We start from the raw sequence: 12445 nt of genomic DNA on the forward strand, positions 1-12445 counted from the left end.
TCTCAGGTTTTTACTACATATGAACACTTTTCACATTCTCCCGTGCAACTCGGCTGCTAGTCCTCCTTACATGCAGAATCTTAAGGTCCTAGCTCATGTCCAAGGCACCAAAGCCAGCTAAAAAGTCAATAATCGATACCTAAAACTTGAGTTGTACTACTTCTTACTGGCTATTACATCAACTTAGAAGCTTCATCTGTGTACTACTATGGTGCTTTTAGTGTCTCCGCATACCGCAGCACGCGACATAGCTTTGCAGACGATAAGTACAAGCGTTTCAGAGAGAAGAGCGGCCAATGTGACGATCTGGCTTTACGTTGATTCGATAACAAATGACGAAAACGGACGGATTTCTCAGGTTTTTACTACATATGAACACTTTTCACATTCTCCCATGCAAATCGGCTGCTAGTCCTCCTTTCATGCAGAATCATAGGGTCCTAGCTCATGTCCAAGGCACCAAAGCCAGCTAAAATGTCAAGAATCAGTAACTAAAACTTGAATTGTACTACTTCTTACTGGCTATTACATCAACTTGGAAGTGTCATCTGTGTTCTACTATGGTGCTTTTAGAGTCTCCGCATACCGCAGCACGCGACATAGCTTTGCAGACGATAAGTACAACCGTTTCAGAGAAGAAGAGCGGCCAATGTGACGATCTGGCTTTAAGTAGATTCGATAACAAATGACGTAAACGGACGGATGTCTCAGGTTTTTACTACATATGAACATTTTTCACATTCTCCCGTGCAACTCGGCTGCTAGTCGTCCTTTCATGCAGAATCTTAAGGTCCTAGTTCATGTCCAAGGTACCAAAGCCAGCTGAAAAGTCAATAATCGATACCTAAAACTTGATTTGTACTACTTCTTACTGGCTATTACAACAACTTAGAAGCTTCATCTGTGTTCTACTATGGTGCTTTTAGTGTTTCGCATACCGCAGCACGCGACATAGCTTTGCAGACGATAAGTACTACCGTTTCAGAGAGAATAGCGGCCAATGTGACGATCTGGCTTTACGTCGATTCGATAACAAATGAAGAAAACGGAAGGATTTCTCAGGTTTTTACTACATATGAACACTTTTCACATTCTCCCGTGCAACTTGGCTCCTCGTCCTACTTTCATGCAGAATCTTAAGGTCCTAGATCATGTCCAAGGCACCAAATCCAGCTAAAAAGTCAATATTGAATACCTAAAACTTGAATTGTACTACTTCTTACTGGCTATTACATCAACTTAGAAGCTTCATCTGTGTTCTACTATGGTGCTTTTAGTGTCTCAGCATACCGCAGCACGCGACATAGCTTTGCAGACGATAAGTACAAGAGTTTCAGAGAGAAGAGCGGCCAATGTGACGATCTGGCTTTAAGTCGATTCGATAACAAATGACGAAAACGGACGTATTTCTCAGGTTTTTACTACATTTGAACACTTTTCACATTTTCCCGTGTAACTCGGCTGCTAGTCCTCCTTTCATGCAGAATCATAAGGTCCTAGCACATGTCCAAGGCACCAAAGCCAGATAAAAAGTCAATAATCGATACCAAAACTTGAATTGTACTACTTCTTCCTGGCTATTACATCAACTTAGAAGCTTCATCTGTGTTCTACTATGGTGCTTTTAGTGTCTCAGCATACCGCAGCACGCGACATAGCTTTGCAGACGATAAGTACTACCGTTTCAGAGAGAAGAGCGGCCAATGTGACGATCTGGCTTTAAGTCGGTTCGATAACAAATGACGAAAACGGACCGATTTCTCAGGTTTTTACTACATGTGAACACTATTCACATTCTCCCGTGCAACTCGGCTGCTAGTCCTCCTTACATGCGGAATCTTAAGGTCCTAGCTCATGTCCGAGGCACCAAAGCCAGCTAAAAAGTCAATATTCAATACCTAAAACTTGAATTGTACTACTTCTTACTGGCTATTACATCAACTTAGAAGCTTCATCTGTGTTCTACTATGGTGCTTTTACTGTCTCCGCATACCGCAGCACGCGACATAGCTTTGCAGACGATAAATACAACCGTTTCAGAGAGAAGAGCGGAAAATGAGACGATCTGGCTTTAAGTCGATTCGATAAAAAGTGACTCAAACGGACCGATTTCTCAGGTTTTTACTACATATGAACACTTTTCACATTCTCCCGTGCAACTTGGCTCCTCGTCCTCCTTTCATGCAGAATCTTAAGGTCCTAGCTCATGTCCAAGGCACAAAAGCCAGCTAAAAAGTCAATAATCGATACCTAAAACTTGAATTGTACTACTTCTTACTGGCTATTACATCAACTTAGAAGCTTCATCTGTGCTCTACTATGGTGCTTTTAGTGTCTCCGCATACCGCAGCACGCGACATAGCTTTGCAGACGATAAGTACTACCGTTTCAGAGAGAAGAGCGGCCAATGTGACGATCTGGCTTTAAGCCGATTCGATAACAAATGACGGAAACGGACCGATTTCTCAGTTTTTTACTACATATGAACGCTTTTCACATTCTCTCGTGCAAATCGGCTGCTAGCCCTCCTTTCATGCAGAATCATAAGGTCCTAGCTCATGTCCAAGGCACCAAAGCCAGCTAAAAAGTCAATAATCGATACCTAAAACTTGAATTGTACTATTTATTACTGGCTATTACATCAACTTAGAAGCTTCATCTGCGTTCTACTATGGTGCTTTTACTGTCTCCGCATACCGGAGCACGCGACATAGCTTTGCAGACGATAAGTACAACCGTTTCAGAGAAGAAGAGCGGCCAATGTGACGATCTGGCTTTAAGTAGATTCGATAACAAATGACGTAAACGGACGGATGTCTCAGGTTTTTACTACATATGAACATTTTTCACATTCTCCCGTGCAACTCCGCTGCTAATTTCCTTTCATGCAGAATCTTAAGGTCCTAGTTCATGTCCAAGGTACCAAAGCCAGCTGAAAAATCAATAATCGATACCTAAAACTTGAATTGTACTACTTCTTACTGGCTATTACAACAACTTAGAAGCTTCATCTGTGTTCTACTATGGTGCTTTTAGTGTTTCGCATACCGCAGCACGCGACATAGCTTTGCAGACGATAAGTACTACCGTTTCAGAGAGAAGAGCGGCCAATGTGACGATCTGGCCTTAAGTCGATTCGATAACAAATCACGAAAACGGACGGATGTCTCAGGTTTTTACTACATATGAACACTATTCACATTCTCCCGTGCAACTCGGCTGCTAGTCCTCCTTTCATGCAGAATCTTAAGGTCCTATCTCATGTCCAAGGTACCAAAGCCAGCTAAAAAGTCAATAATCGATACCTAAAACTTGAGTTGTATTACTTCTTACTGGCTATTACATCAACTTAGAAGCCTCATCTGTGTTCTACTATGGTGATTTTAGTGTCTCCGCATACCGCAGCACGCGACATAGCTTTGCAGACGATAAGTACAAGCGTTCCAGAGAGGAGAGCGGCCAATGTGACGATCTGGCTTTAAGTCGGTTCGATAACAAATGACGAAAACGGACCGATTTCTCAGGTTTTTACTACATCTGAACACTTTTCACATTCTCCCGTGCAACTCGGCTGCTAGTCCTCCTTCATGCAAAATCTTAATTTCCTAGCTCATGTCCAAGGCACCAAAGAAGGGTAAAAAATCAATAACCGCTACCTAAAACTTTAATTGTACTACTTCTTACTGGCTATTACATCAACTTAGAAGCTTCATCTGTGTTCTACTATGGTGCTCTTAGTGTGTCCGCATACCGCAGCACGCGACATAGCTTTGCAGACGATATGTACAACTTTTGCAGAGAGAAGAGTGGCCATTGAGACGATCTGGCTTTAAGTCGATTCGATAATAAATGACCAAAACGGACGGATTTCTCAGGTTTTTACTACATATGAACACTTTTCACATTCTCCCGTGCAACTCGGCTGCTAGTCATCCTTTCATGCAGAATCTTAAGGTGCTAGCTCATGTCCAAGGCACCAAAGCCAGCTAAAAAGTCAATAATCGATACCTAAAACTTGAATTGTACTACTTCTTACTGGCTATTACATCAACTTAGAAGCTTCATCTGTGTTCTACTATGGTGCTTTTAGTGTCTCCGCATACCGCAGCACGCGACATAGCTTTGCAATCGATAAGTACAACCGTTTCAGAGAGAAGAGCGGCCATTGTGACGATCTGGCTGTAAGTCGATTCGATAACAAATGACGAAAACGGACGTATTTCTCAGGTTTTTACTACATATGAACACAATTCACATTCTCCCGTGCAACTCGGCTGCTAGTCCTCCTTTCATGTAGAATCTTAAGGTCCTAGCTCATGTCCAATGTACCAAAGCCAGCTAAAATGTCAATAATCGATACATAATACTTGAATTGTATTACTTCGTACTGGCTATTACATCAACTTAGAAGCCTCATCTGTGTTCTACTATGGTGATTTTAGTGTCTCCGCATACCGCAGCACGCGACATAGCTTTGCAGACGATAAGTACAACCGTTTCAGAGAGAAGAGCGGCCAATGTGACGATCTGGCTTTAAGTCGGTTCGATACCAAATAATGAAAACTGACCGACTTCTCAGGTTTTTACTACATATGAACACTTTTCACATTCTCCCGTACAACTGGGCTGCTAGTCCTCCTTTCATGCAGAATCATAAGGTCCTAGCTCAAGTCCAAGGCACCAAAGCCAGCTAAAAAGTCAATATTCAATACCTAAAACTTGAATTGTACTACTTCTTACTGGCTATTACATCAACTTAGAAGCTTCATCTGTGTTCTACTATGGTGCTTTTAGTGTGTCAGCATACCGCAGCACGCGACATAGCTTTGCAAACGATAAGTACAAGCGTTTCAGAGAAAAGAGCGGCAACTGTGACAATCTGGCTTTAAGTAGATTCGATAACAAATGACGAAAACGGACGGATTTCTCATGTTTTTACTACATATGAACACTTTTCGCATTCTCCCGTGCAAATCGGCTCCTCGTCCTACTTTCATGCAGAATCTTAAGGTCCTAGATCATGTCCAAGGCACCAAATCCAGCTAAAAAGTCAATATTGAATACCTAAAACTTGAATTGTACTACTTCTTACTGGCTATTACATCATTTTAGAAGCTTCATCTGTGTTCTACTATGGTGCTTTTAGTGTCTCAGCATACCGCAGCACGCGACATAGCTTTGCAGACGATAAGTACAAGAGTTTCAGAGAGAAGAGCGGCCAATGTGACGATCTGGCTTTAAGTCGATTCGATAACAAATGACGAAAACGGACGTATTTCTCAGGTTTTTACTACATTTGAACACTTTTCACATTTTCCCGTGTAACTCGGCTGCTAGTCCTCCTTTCATGCAGAATCATAAGGTCCTAGCACATGTCCAAGGCACCAAAGCCAGCTAAAAAGTCAATAATCGATACCAAAACTTGAATTGTACTACTTCTTCCTGGCTATTACATCAACTTAGAAGCTTCATCTGTGTTCTACTATGGTGCTTTTAGTGTCTCAGCATACCGCAGCACGCGACATAGCTTTGCAGACGATAAGTACAACCGTTTCAGAGAGAAGAGCGGCCAATGTGACGATCTGGCTTTAAGTCGGTTCGATAACAAATGACGAAAACGGACCGATTTCTCAGGTTTTTACTACATGTGAACACTATTCACATTCTCCCGTGCAACTCGGCTGCTAGTCCTCCTTACATGCGGAATCTTAAGGTCCTAGCTCATGTCCGAGGCACCAAAGCCAGCTAAAAAGTCAATATTCAATACCTAAAACTTGAATTGTACTACTTCTTACTGGCTATTACATCAACTTAGAAGCTTCATCTGTGTTCTACTATGGTGCTTTTACTGTCTCCGCATACCGCAGCACGCGACATAGCTTTGCAGACGATAAGTACAACCGTTTCAGAGAGAAGAGCGGAAAATGAGACGATCTGGCTTTAAGTCGATTCGATAAAAAGTGACACAAACGGACCGATTTCTCAGGTTTTTACTACATATGAACACTTTTCACATTCTCCCGTGCAACTTGGCTCCTCGTCCTCCTTTCATGCAGAATCTTAAGGTCCTAGCTCATGTCCAAGGCACAAAAGCCAGCTAAAAAGTCAATAATCGATACCTAAAACTTGAATTGTACTACTTCTTACTGGCTATTACATCAACTTAGAAGCTTCATCTGTGCTCTACTATGGTGCTTTTAGTGTCTCCGCATACCGCAGCACGCGACATAGCTTTGCAGACGATAAGTACTACCGTTTCAGAGAGAAGAGCGGCCAATGTGACGATCTGGCTTTAAGTCGATTCGATAACAAATGACGGAAACGGACCGATTTCTCAGTTTTTTACTACATATGAACGCTTTTCACATTCTCTCGTGCAAATCGGCTGCTAGCCCTCCTTTCATGCAGAATCATAAGGTCCTAGCTCATGTCCAAGGCACCAAAGCCAGCTAAAAAGTCAATAATCGATACCTAAAACTTGAATTGTACTATTTATTACTGGCTATTACATCAACTTAGAAGCTTCATCTGTGTTCTACTATGTTGCTTTTAGTGTCTCCGCATACCGCAGCACGCGACATAGCTTTGCAATCGATAAGTACAACCGTTTCAGAGAGAAGAGCGGCCAATGTGACGATCTGGCTTTAAGAAGATTCGATAACAAATGACGAAAACGGACGGATTTCTAGGTTTTTACTACATATGAACACTTTTCATATTCTCCCGTGCAACTCCGCTGCTAATCCTCCTTTCATGCAGAAGCTAAAGGTCCTAGCTCATGTCCAAGGCACCAAAGCCAGCTAAAAAGTCAATAATCGATACCTATAACTTGAATTGTACTACTTCTTACTGGCTATTACATCAACTTAGAAGCTTCATCTGCGTTCTACTATGGTGCTTTTACTGTCTCCGCATACCGGAGCACGCGACATAGCTTTGCAGACGATAAGTACAACCGTTTCAGAGAAGAAGAGCGGCCAATGTGACGATCTGGCTTTAAGTAGATTCGATAACAAATGACGTAAACGGACGGATGTCTCAGGTTTTTACTACATATGAACATTTTTCACATTCTCCCGTGCAACTCGGCTGCTAGTCGTCCTTTCATGCAGAATCTTAAGGTCCTAGTTCATGTCCAAGGTACCAAAGCCAGCTGAAAAATCAATAATCGATACCTAAAACTTGAATTGTACTACTTCTTACTGGCTATTACAACAACTTAGAAGCTTCATCTGTGTTCTACTATGGTGCTTTTAGTGTTTCGCATACCGCAGCACGCGACATAGCTTTGCAGACGATAAGTACTACCGTTTCAGAGAGAAGAGCGGCCAATGTGACGATCTGGCTTTACGTCGATTCGATAACAAATGACGAAAACGGAAGGATTTCTCAGGTTTTTACTACATATGAACACTTTTCACATTCTCCCGTGCAACTTGGCTCCTCGTCCTACTTTCATGCTGAATCTTAAGGTCCTAGATCATGTCCAAGGCACAAAAGCCAGCTAAAAAGTCAATAATCGATACCTAAAACTTGAATTGTACTACTTCTTCCTGGCTATTACATCAACTTAGAAGCTTTATCTGTGTTCTACTATGGTGCTTTTACTGTCTCCACATACCGCAGTACGCGACATAGCTTTGCAGACGAGAAGTACAACCGTTTCAGAGAGAAGAGCGGCCAATGTGACGATCTGGCCTTAAGTCGATTCGATAACAAATCACGAAAACGGACGGATGTCTCAGGTTTTTACTACATATGAACACTATTCACATTCTCCCGTGCAACTCGGCTGCTAGTCCTCCTTTCATGCAGAATCTTAAGGTCCTATCTCATGTCCAAGGTACCAAAGCCAGCTAAAAAGTCAATAATCGATACCTAAAACTTGAGTTGTATTACTTCTTACTGGCTATTACATCAACTTAGAAGCCTCATCTGTGTTCTACTATGGTGATTTTAGTGTCTCCGCATACCGCAGCACGCGACATAGCTTTGCAGACGATAAGTACAAGCGTTTCAGAGAGGAGAGCGGCCAATGTGACGATCTGGCTTTAAGTCGGTTCGATAACAAATGACGAAAACGGACCGATTTCTCAGGTTTTTACTACATCTGAACACTTTTCACATTCTCCCGTGCAACTCGGCTGCTAGTCCTCCTTCATGCAAAATCTTAATTTCCTAGCTCATGTCCAAGGCACCAAAGAAGGGTAAAAAATCAATAACCGCTACCTAAAACTTTAATTGTACTACTTCTTACTGGCTATTACATCAACTTAGAAGCTTCATCTGTGTTCTACTATGGTGCTCTTAGTGTGTCCGCATACCGCAGCACGCGACATAGCTTTGCAGACGATAAGTACAACCGTTTCAGAGAGGAGAGCGGCCAATGTGACGATCTGGCTTTAAGTCGGTTCGATAACAAATGACGAAAACGGACCGATTTCTCAGGTTTTTACTACATATGAACACTTTTCACATTCTCCCGTGCAACTCGGCTGCTAGTCCTCCTTTTATGCAGAATCTTAAGGTGATAGCTCTTGTCCAAGGCACCAAAGCCAGCTAAAAAGTCAATATTCAATACCTAAAACTTGAATTGTACTACTTCTTACTGGCTATTACATGAATTTAGAAGCTTCATATGTGTTCTACTATGGTGCTTTTAGTGTCTCCGCATACCGCAGCACGCGATATATGGCTTGCAGACGATAAGTACAACCGTTTCAGAGAGAAGAGCGGCCAATGTGACGATCTGGCTTTAAGTCGATTCGATAACAAATGATGAAAACGGACGGATGTCTCAGGTTTTTACTACATATGAACACTATTCACATTCTCCCGTGCAACTCGGCTGCTAGTCCTCCTTTCATGCAGAATCTTAAAGTCCTAGCTCATGTCCAAGGTACCAAAGCCAGTTAAAAAGTCAATAATCGATACCAAAAACTTGAATTGGATTACTTCTTACCTGCTATTACATCAACTTAGAAGCCTCATCTGTTTTCTACTATGGTGATTTTAGTGTCTCCGCATACCGCAGCACGCGACATAGCTTTGCAGACGATAAGTACAACCGTTTCAGAGAGAAGAGCGGCCAATGTGACGATCTGGCTTTAAGTCGGTTCGATACCAAATAACGAAAACTGACCGACTTCTCAGGTTTTTACTACATATGAACACTTTTCACATTCTCCCGTGCAACTCGGCTGCTAGTCCTCCTTTCATGCAGAATCATAAGGTCCTAGCTCAAGTCCAAGGCACCAAAGCCAGCTAAAAAGTCAATATTCAATACCTAAAACTTGAATTGTACTACTTCTTACTGGCTATTACATCAACTTAGAAGCTTCATCTGTGTTCTACTATGGTGCTTTTAGTGTCTCAGCATACCGCAGCACGCGACATAGCTTTGCAAACGATAAGTACAAGCGTTTCAGAGAAAAGAGCGGCAACTGTGACAATCTGGCTTTAAGTAGATTCGATAACAAATGACGAAAACGGACGGATTTCTCAGGTTTTTACTACATATGAACACTTTTCGCATTCTCCCGTGCAAATCGGCTGCTAGTCCTCCTTTCATGCAGAATCTTAAGGTCCTAGCTCATGTCCAAGGCACCAAACCCAGCTAAAAAGTCAATAATCGATACCTAAAACTTGAATTGGATTACTTCTTACTGGCTATTAAATCAACTTAGAAGCCTCATCTGTGTTCTACTATGGTGATTTTAGTGTCTCCGCATACCGCAGCACGCGACATAGCTTTGCAGACGATAAGTACAAGCGTTTCAGAGAGGAGAGCGGCCAATGTGACGATCTGGCTTTAAGTCGGTTCGATAACAAATGACGAAAACAGACGGATGTCTCAGGTTTTTACTACATATGAACACTTTTCATATTCTCCCGTGTAACTCCGCTGCTAATCCTACTTTCATGCAGAATCTTAAGGTCCTAGCTAATGTCCAAGGCACCAAAGCCAGCTAAAAAGTCAATAATCGATACCTAAAACTTGAATTGTACTACTTCTTCCTGGCTATTACATCAACATAGAAGCTTCATCTGTGTTCTACTATGGTGCTTTTGCTGTCTCCGCATACCGCAGCACGCGACATAGCTTTGCAGACGAGAAGTACAACCGTTTCAGAGAGAAGAGCGGCCAATGTGACGATCTGGCTTTAAGTCGGTTCGATACCAAATAACAAAAACGGATCGATTTCTCAGGTTTTTACTACATATTAACACTTTTCACATTCTCCCGTGCAACTCGGCTGCTAGTCCTCCTTTCATGCAGAATCTTAAGGTCCTAGCTCATGTCCAAGACACCAAAGCCAGCTAAAAAGTCAATAATCGATACCTAAAACTTGAATTGTACTACTTCTTACTGGCTATTACATCAACATAGAAGCTTCATCTGTGTTCTACTATGGTGCTTTTAGTGTCTCCGCATACCGCAGCACGTGACATAGCTTTGCAGACGATAAGTACAATCGTTTCAGAGAAAAGAGCGGCCACTGTGACGATCTGGCTTTAAGTAGATTCGATAACAAATGACGAAAACGGACGGATTTCTCAGGTTTTTACTACATATGAACACTTTTCACATTCTCCCGTGCAAATCGGCTGCTAGTCCTCCTTTCATGCAGAATCTTAAGGTCCTAGCTCATGTCCAAGGCACCAAAGCCAGCTAAAAAGTCAATAATCGACACCTAACACTTGAATTGGATTACTTCTTACTGGCTATTACATCAACTTAGATGCTTCATCTGTGTTCTACTATGGTGATTTTAGTGTCTCCGCATACCGCAGCACGCGACATAGCTTTGCAGACGATAGGTACAAGCGTTTCAGAGAGAAGGGCGGCCAATGTGACAATCTGGCTTTAAGTCGATTCGATAACAAATGACGAAAACGGACGGATTTTTAAGGTTTTTACTACATATGAACACTTTTCACATTCTCCCGTGCAACTCGGCTGCTAGTCCTCCTTTCATGCAGAATGTTAAGGACATAGCTCATGTCCAAGGCACCAAAGCCAGCTAAAAATTCAATATTCAATACCTAAAATTGAATTGTACTACTTCTTACTGGCAATTACATCAACTTAGAAGCTTCATCTGTGTTCTACTATGGTCCTTGTAGTGTGTCAGCATACCGCAGCAGGCGACATAGCTTTGCAGACGATAAGTACAACAGTTTCAGAGAGAAGAGCGGCCAATGTGACGATCTGGCTTTAAGTCGATTCGATAACAAATGAAGAAAACGGACGGATTTTTCAGGTTTTTACTACATATGAACACTTTTCACATTCTCCCATGCAAATCGGCTGCTAGTCCTCCTTTCATGCAGAATCTTAAGGTCCTAGCTCATGTCCAAGGCATCAAAGCCAGCTAAAAAGTCAATAATCGATACCTAAAACTTGAATTGTACTACTACTTACTGGCTATTACATCAACATAGAAGCTTCATCTGTGTTCTACTATGGTGATTTTAGTGTCTCCGCATACCGCAGCACGCGACATAGCTTTGCAGACGATAAGTACAACCGTTTCAGAGAGAAGAGCGGCCAATGTGACGATCTGGCTTTAAGTCGATTCGATAACAAATGACGAAAACGGACGGATTTCTAGGTTTTTACTACATATGAACACTTTTCATATTCTCCCGTGCAACTCCGCTGCTAATCCTCCTTTCATGCAGAATCTTAAGGTCCTAGCTCATGTCCAAGGCACCAAAGCCAGCTAAAAAGTCAATAATCGATACCTAAAACTTGAATTCTACTATATCTTACTGGCTATTACATTAACTTAGAAGCTTCATCTGTGTTCTACTATGGTGCTTTTACTGTCTCCGCATACCGCAGCACGCGACATAGCTTTGCAGACGATAAGTACAACCGTTTCAGAGAGAAGAGCGGCCAATGTGACGATCTGGCTTTAAGTCGATTCGATAACAAATGACGAAAACGGACGGATGTCTCAGGTTTTTACTTCATATGAACACATTTCACATTCTCCCGTGCAACTCGGCTGCTAGTCTTCCTTTCATGCTGAATGTTAAGGTCCGAGCTCATTTCCAAGGCACAAAAGCCAGCTAAAAAGTCAATAATCGATACCTAAAACTTGAATTGTACTACTTCTTACTGGCTATTACATCAACTTAGGAGCTTCATCTGTGTTCTACTATGCTGCTTTTAGTGTCTCCGCATACCGCAGCACGCGACATAGCTACGAAATCGATTAGTACAACCGTTTCAGAGAGAAGAGCAGCCAATGTGACGATCTGGCTTTAAGTCGATTCGATAACAAATGACGAAAACTGACGTGTTTCTCAGGTTTTTACTACATATGAACACTTTTCACATTCTCCCGTGCAAATAAGCTGCTAGTCCTCCTTTCATGCAGAATGTTAAGGTCCTAGCTCATGTCGAGGGCACCAAAGCCAGCTATAAAATCTTAAA

Source organism: Schistocerca gregaria, unplaced genomic scaffold (genome assembly GCF_023897955.1).
Source record: "Schistocerca gregaria isolate iqSchGreg1 unplaced genomic scaffold, iqSchGreg1.2 ptg000422l, whole genome shotgun sequence".
Taxonomy (NCBI): domain Eukaryota; kingdom Metazoa; phylum Arthropoda; class Insecta; order Orthoptera; family Acrididae; genus Schistocerca; species Schistocerca gregaria.